Source organism: Mesoplodon bidens (genome assembly GCF_964165515.1).
Source record: "Mesoplodon bidens genome assembly, chromosome: 15".
NCBI classification, from domain to species: domain Eukaryota; kingdom Metazoa; phylum Chordata; class Mammalia; order Artiodactyla; family Ziphiidae; genus Mesoplodon; species Mesoplodon bidens.
Window position 1 is genome coordinate 37089428 of NC_138171.1, and position 7616 is coordinate 37097043.

The following is a 7616-nucleotide window of genomic DNA, read 5'->3' on the forward strand; positions in this document are numbered from 1 at the left end:
TGTCAGCAGCTTTCTCCTCAAGCCACCCAGAAGAAGGACCAGGTCGCCCAGCTGCTTTGTTCACAACATCCCCGAGCGTGTTGCCATGCCAACGAGCATCAGGCATAACACAGGCTGATGAATTTGGCTACAGTGGACCCAACCAACAGGAGCCACCAGTCCGCAAAGACCCATGGTTTGCACCATGGAACTCCTCCACCACCTTCACACACACACATCCCAGCAGGCACACAACTAATGTAAACACCTCACTTGGGGAGGGGGTTGGGGAAGGAAAAACACTTTTAGGATGTAGAGCTCTAAAATGGTATGACACAGATTTAGGCAGAGTAAGATTCCTAAATGATGAATTCATCCAGAGGGAAGTAAGAAAGTCCGAAAACCTAAGAAAAGAATACACTGTTCTGTGCCATATATATATATATATATATATATATATATATATATATATATATATATACCTAATACAAACTTAGCTCAGAGTCTCACATAAATTTTCCTGAAATAAAAGCATCTCTGGGCTTCCCTGGCGGTCCAGTGGTTGAGACTCCATGCTTCCCCTGCAGGGGGTGAGGGTTCGATTCCCTGGTCCAGGAACTAAGGTCACATGTGCTCACGGTGCGGCCAAAAAAAAAAAAGCATCTCTGCCATTAGCAGTTAGCAACTGGCCCTAGAATTATGAATTAAAAAATGATGAGTCTTGGGCTTCCCTGGTGGCGCAGTAGTTAAGAACCCACCTGCCGATGCAAGGGACATGGGTTCGAGGCCTGGTCCGGGAAGATCCCACATGCCGCAGAGCAACTAAGCCCGCGAGCCACAACTACTGAAGCCCGCGCACCTAGAGCCCGTGCTCTGCAACAAGAGAAGCCACCACAACGAGAAGCCCGCGCACCGCAACGAAGAGGAGTCCCCGCTCGCCGCAACTAGAGAAAGCCTGCGTGCAGCAACGAAGACCCAACGCAGCCAAAAATAAAATAAAATAAATAAAATTTGGGGTTTCCCAGGTGGTGCAGTGGTTGAGAGTCCGCCTGCCGATGCAGGGGACACGGGTTCGTGCCCCGGTCCGGGAAGATCCCACATGCCGTGGAGCGGCTGGGCCCATGAGCCATGGCCGCTGAGCCTGCGCATCCGGAGCCTGTGCTCCGCAACGGGAGAGGCCACAACAGTGAGAGGCCTACGTTCCACACAAAAAAAATAAATAATAAATAAATAAATAAATAAATAAAATTTTTTAAAAATGATGAGTCTCTGCTGGTGGGAACATAACAAGATTATGATTTTTGGAGGGAAGTTTGACAATATCTACTGACATTTAAAGTCACACCATTTTTACAAACACACATACTCCTCTGTACTATTTTTCTCCATCTGGAAACTGTCTCAGTGTAAGGCTATGAAGGACATTCGCTGTCTATATTGCACATTTCTGTAATAGACTTTTTATAATGAGCACTTAATAATTTTGTAAACAGAAAAAATACATTTTTATAAAAAACAGTCATTTCTCCATTTCAATTTTCAAATGAATCTGACATATAGTAAAAAGTTAAATCTGAAATTATATCATCACTTGACAAACCATGGGTCAGAGCCATGGAGGACTTGTGTGTTTTGTTCACTGCTATAGGCCCGACATCTCAAATAGTGCCTGATATATCAGAGGTAATCAACATCTGTTAAATGAATGCATTTAAAAGCTCATAAACGTTCCAGTTCTTCCACTTCTAAGAATTCATTATGCAAAAATATTTGTCCAATCGCTGAAAGATAAAGAACAAGGCTAATCACTGTAGCAGAATTCATAACAGTAAAAGGCTGCAAACAACATAATTTTTTTTCAATAATATTGGATACTGGGATATTGTCATTTTTAAAAAGAATGAGGTTTTAAAAAAGGAATGAGGTAGATCTTTACATAGTGCTATAGAAAGACATCATGTTAAGTAATAAAAAGCAAGACTCAGAACAGCATGACTAGTTTCATCTTAGTTCTGTGTTTTAAATTTAAATAGTAAAAAAAATCCTGCTGTTTTAAGTAAAAAAAAAAAATCTAGGTAATAAATATTTTTATATGTGAAGAAAAATATCTGGAGAATATATACTACACCACTAGCAGTAATTTTTTTGTCTCAGTGTAAGGCTATGAGGAATGTTCACTATTATACTGAGTATTTCTATAAGAGTTTTTTCTTTTTAGCATCTTTATTGGAGTATAATTGCTTTACAATGGTGTGTTAGTTTCTGCTTTATAACAAAGTGAATCAGCTATATGTATACATGTATCCCTATATCCCCTCCCTCTTGTGTCTCCCTCCCACCCTCCTTATCCCAGCTCTCTAGGTGGTCACAAAGCACCGAGCTGATCTCCCTGTGCTATGCAGCTGCTTCCCACTAGCTATCCATTTTACATTTGGTAGTGTATATATGTCAATGTTACTCTCTCACTTCATCCCAGCTTACCCTTCCCCCTCCCCATGTCCTCACGTCCATTCTCTACGTCTGTGTCTTTATTCCTGTCCTGCCCCTAGGTTCTTCAGAACCATTTTATTTTTAGATTCCATATATATGTGTTAGCATATAGTATTTGTTTTTCTCCTTCTGATATAAGAGTATTTTTTAAAATAATGAGCACTTAGTAATTTTGTAAACAGAATAAAATCTATTTTTATAAAAAGTCATTTCTCCAATTCACTTTTTTCTCATTTTAATTTTTAAATGAATCTGACATGTAAGTTAAATCCCACAGCACTAACCTGAGGTCCCCGGGCCTGGGGTGATTTGGTGAAAGGCACACAGTGCTAGTGCCTGAGCTGGGACTCAGGTCCCCTGACACCACACCCTCCACCCCATTCAGGGCTCTCCTCCTTCCTAAAGCATGAGGAAGCAGATGTTGCCAGGGCAGCTGGGCCCTCCGGAACCATGAAAAGTCCCACAATTAAAGAAGCCTCTATTAGGGGAAAAAAAAAAAAGTTGCTTAAGAGCTACATTTTTATGAACTTGAAATGTTCCATGAGTTTAACCAGTAAATGTTCTGGATTTGCCAAGCAATTCTGATTTCAAATAGTCTATCTCCTAAGTATGCGTGAACTTTATTGAACTCAGATCCTAATGTTCAAGGGGTTAAGGAAGGATCAATTCAGAGTTACCAGCATGTCCTAAAATGTAAGGCTTGTCTGGCAACAAGCACCTCATACATCTCATGAGTTATTTACAAACTCATACCACTCAGGAGTTTCGCCTGCCTTACTCAGGCTGACTGCAGTCAAGGTTGCTATTTCCAGGTGCTGAAGTACATTTCTTTCACCTCAAACCTACCTGTAACATTTTCAAGTGCTAGACACGAAGGATTTGGGAGAGTTACGATCACTCTGAAGTTTTCAACACTACAACCCAGCTGGAAGCCAATATTCTATTCTCTGAAATGCAGACCACTTTTTTAAACTTGATTAAACTAGGTGGTATGAAAATCATGAGAAGCTCAAGAAGTGACCATTCTCTCAAAAGGAAAATGAGAACTCCGTAGAGAGACACAAAGAAAAGAAAGTGATTTCTTCTGGGTGCACTGCTTTACTAACCGGGACTTTTAGACTTTTTCCTGATCAAGCCAACCCCACAACCACTCAAAGGGGACTTGTGTAGACAGAACTTGTGAGTGACGAATCAATGCTTTCTCTCCAAACAGGTGGGCCTGTGAATTACAGCATTGCACAGTGAGGACACTGGATCCCAGAGGGTTAGTTAACTGCTCAGCTTACATGGAATGTCACAGTTCTCAATGTCACCCTCCGAGACCCTCTCTTTTGAACCTCAGAACCTCAACCCTGTGGGGGCCTACAGGGTGGGCTGTATCACTATCTGGGCTACTGAGTAGGAAACAGAGGCTCCAAGAAGTTGTGTCCTGCCAAGATGCCAAGGTTCCAACCGAGGACTACCCATTCCAGACCCATCTCCCTTGGTATTGGCACTATTCCCTACTTCGGCCAAGCTCAGAAGGAAGGCTGTATTCTGTCGGTCTAAGAGAGGAGGCAGCCACGTTCTTTGAAATGGTCCCAAACTTCTCAGTACTGGTCACCGGCTCACGCAATGGTGACTCTCATAGAGAAATGAAAAGCAAAAAGTCGAGGTCAAGTGCCCCCGCCGCCCAGAAGACCTCCACCTCTTTCCCAATTGCTCCCACGAGCTAAGGGTGTCACGGTTGCCCAGCAGAGCCCGGCAAAGCACCTGCCAAGGCACCTGCCCGCGAGGAGCACTGTCCCCCAGGGATGCCGCCGGCAGGCAGAATGTTTCCCAGGAGAGGCCGGGCTGGCGGGCTCGACTGAGCCCACCTGATGCTGCGAGGTCAGATTCGGGTCCCACCCACACTCATCGAGCGCGTCCTACCTAAGTGAACCCAATAACTGGCCGCCTCCTGAGGCCCACTGTACAGACGGGGAGACTGAGGCTCAGAGAGGAAAAGTGGCTTAGCCCAAGGGTGGCGGCGTGGGGGCTGGAGCCCTCTCACGCCGAGACCCGGTCCTCCGCCGAAGGGCCGGTAGGGCGCCTTCGGCCGTGGAAACGACGACCCTCAAGCCTCCGCGAGAGATCAGCTCGAGGGGAAGGGCCACCCTAAGAAGGGCCGAAATGGGAGCCGCGCTTTCCGCGCCGGCGTCTGGCGAATTGGGCAGCGACTCGGCCCAAGAGCCCGCCCCCATGCCGAGGGCCCGGGCGGCCGAGGCGGCCAGAAGGCGTCGGGCCCCGGAGCCCGGGCACCCAGAGTCCTGGCGACCGGACCCCGCAAATCCAGCACCAGCGAACGCACGTACTCACCACGGTCGGCCGGCTGCAGTACGGACACCTGAGCAGGACGCAGGCCCACACCACTGAGGCGCTACCACCGCCCGCGCCGGCTGAGGGGGTGTGAGCGTGGCCGACGGTGGCGCCGCTCCGCCCAACTCGGCCGTGCGCTTGTTTCTGGGGCCAGGCCTCCCCCTACGAATCCGCGCTCTTGGTACGTCCCTGAAGGCCACGCCCCCTTAGCGTCCCAGCTCAGCAGAGGGACCCAGGAGCCCCGCGCGTAGTCCCGGGCCGGGAGTCCCCTCACGCCTTTGACAGTTCCGTGGGGGCAGTAGCCGTGAGCCGCGCCGTCTGGCCTCCTGCTGCCGGCCGCCGCTCACGTGTGTTCGCGACTCTTTCTCCTCCACGATCCTCAGTGCCCTCGCCTGAAAATGGCGAACCTGCATGAACAGTGTCGGGGTCCCTCCAGCCTGGGACTGGAATGCTGGCCTGCTTGGGTCGGGGGACAGGAAGTGAGCAGGCAGGCGGCGAGGACTGGACCGAAGAGGCAGGAGGGGGCAGAGGGCACTTCGGGTTTGGAAAGATAGGCTGTCTTGGTCGGGGGTAAGAAGCCCACCTCTTCCTCCTGCCGTGGTTCCTATGTTACAGGATTATGAGGATTAGATGATATAACTCATGTTCATAAATAATTTAGTTCAGTGCGATAGTAAGTGCTCTAGAAATGTAAGTTGTTGTTGTTATTACAGGCTCTGCTGCGAATTCCTTTTGGAACAGTGGGCAGCTCACTTCTTTCAGAACCCGATCTCCATCTTTAAAAATGGGACCCACCAACGACAACAAATTACTTTGAAAATACTAAAGGCCTATATAAGGAGAGGATTATCCCCGTGGCCCCAGTTTTAGGCTTCCATCGTTCCAGTCTGTCAGGAATATGTCTGATTCACCCCATTGAATCAGTCCCTCCAACAGGTTGGATGAATGCAGTAGCCCTCAGGGTGGGGCGTACCCCTGTCTAACTAAGGGACTGAATGTGTAACTCCTATGCTAGGCCCTCAAGAGAGCAGTAGGGAAATTCATTCCCCAGATCTCTGATACTCCCTCTCACCTTTTCACCACCTTGCTGAACAATCTTCCCTGCGTGTCCCAGACAGGCTTCAAACTTTGCCTCTGAATCCTTGCACCCTGCTTCTGTGAAGCCAGAACACATACCACTGAATTCTCTCTCTCTGCTAATAGCATCTCTGAGGCAGGAGACAGGCATCTTCTTTTACTTTTTACCATTAAACCAGTAGCTGAGGGGGCGCAGTGGTTGAGAGTCCGCCTGCCGATGCAGGGGACACGGGTTCGTGCCCCAATCCGGGAAGATCCCACATGCCACGGAGCAGCTGGGCCCGTGAGCCATGGCCGTTGAGCCTGCACGTCCGGAGCCTGTGCTCTGCAACGGGAGAGGCCACGACAGTGAGAGGCCCGCGTAACGCAAAAACAAACAAACAAACAAACAAACAAACCCAGTAGCTGAGTCCTAGGGATTCTATCTCCAGGACCACCCTCCCCCTTTCTCATCTTTCCTGCTCTCCCTGCCCTAGTTTAGGCCTACCTGGGTTCACTTTTCACCTGGATGATCTCAGCAGTTCCTGACTCGAATGCCACCTCCAGTTTCTTCTATACCTATACCAGGGAAACTTCATCTTATACTGCTCTGCTCAGTGCCCTACCTTTCTGTCCCTTAAACTCTCCTCCTCAAAACATACTCTCACTAGCCAGCTGGGGAAAAAATGTCAGTTGGAGACACATCTCACACCTTACACTAATATAAACTCCTGATAGATAAAAGATGTAAGCAATTTTTAAAAAGAGAAGAAAAAGGAAGAGTCCTACAAGAAACCATGGGAGAATCGTGTTAATCTCCAAGAGGACTTTCTGAGTTAGAAGCCATAAATGACAGAAAACTACTACAAACCCCAGAAACCATAAATGACTGAGAAAACCACTACATAAAAATCAAAACTTGGGACTTCCCTGGTGGCACAGTGGTTAAGAATCTGCCTGCCAATGCAGGGGACAAGGGTTCGATCCCTGGTCCAGGAAGGTCCCACATGCCACAGAGCAACTAAGCCTGTGTGCCACAACTACTGAGTCTGAGCTCTAGAGCCCGCATGCCACAACTACTGAGCCTGTGTGCCGCAACTACTGAAGCCCACGTGCCTAGAAGCCTGTGCACCACAACAAGAGAAGCCACCGCGATGAGAAGCCTGCACACTGCAACGAAGGATAGCCCCCGCTCACCACAACTAGAGAAAGCTTGCGCACAGCAACGAAGACCCAAAGCAGCCAAAATTTTTTAAAAAGGTAAACTGATTAAAAATCAAAACTTGATGTGTGACAGAGACCTACAGGCAAAGTCCAAAGGCAAAGGACAAACCCAGGAGGAAATATTTGCCTAATAAACAGCCTCTACTAATTAATAAGAAAAAGACTTATTAATATAAAGGGGCAAAAGATAGGAATCATCAGTTCACAGAAGAAAAAATACAAGTGGCTCTTAACCACATGAAAAGTTATTCAACCCCACACGTAGAAAAAATGCAAATTAAAAGTTGACCAAGATACTGGTTTTCACCTACAATGATGACAAAATCTGAAAGTTTGATGACAGGGTCGGTGGAGCTGTGTGGAAAAAGACACTGTCATTTATTGTTTCCCCATCCAAACATGAATATCATCCAGCTATAAAGAAGACAAATAAGGAAGCTCATTGCTGATACAGAACAATCTCTCAGTTAAATTGATGAACGAAAAATACAAGGTGATGGCCAATAGGCAGAGAATGCTACTGTTAGTGT

At 47.3% G+C, this 7616-nt stretch overlaps 1 protein-coding gene across 1 annotated transcript in view; it reads right to left on the bottom strand.

Moving 5' to 3' along the window:
* The window catches only part of POR (cytochrome p450 oxidoreductase), a 59307-nt gene extending 54411 nt beyond the window's left edge, over positions 1–4896 (bottom strand). The window contains exon 1 of the mRNA XM_081257583.1: positions 4807–4896. The gene's annotated coding sequence lies outside the window, so the exon portion shown is untranslated. The remainder of the gene's footprint in view (positions 1–4806) is intronic.
* Between the last annotated feature and the right edge of the window lie 2720 nt (positions 4897–7616).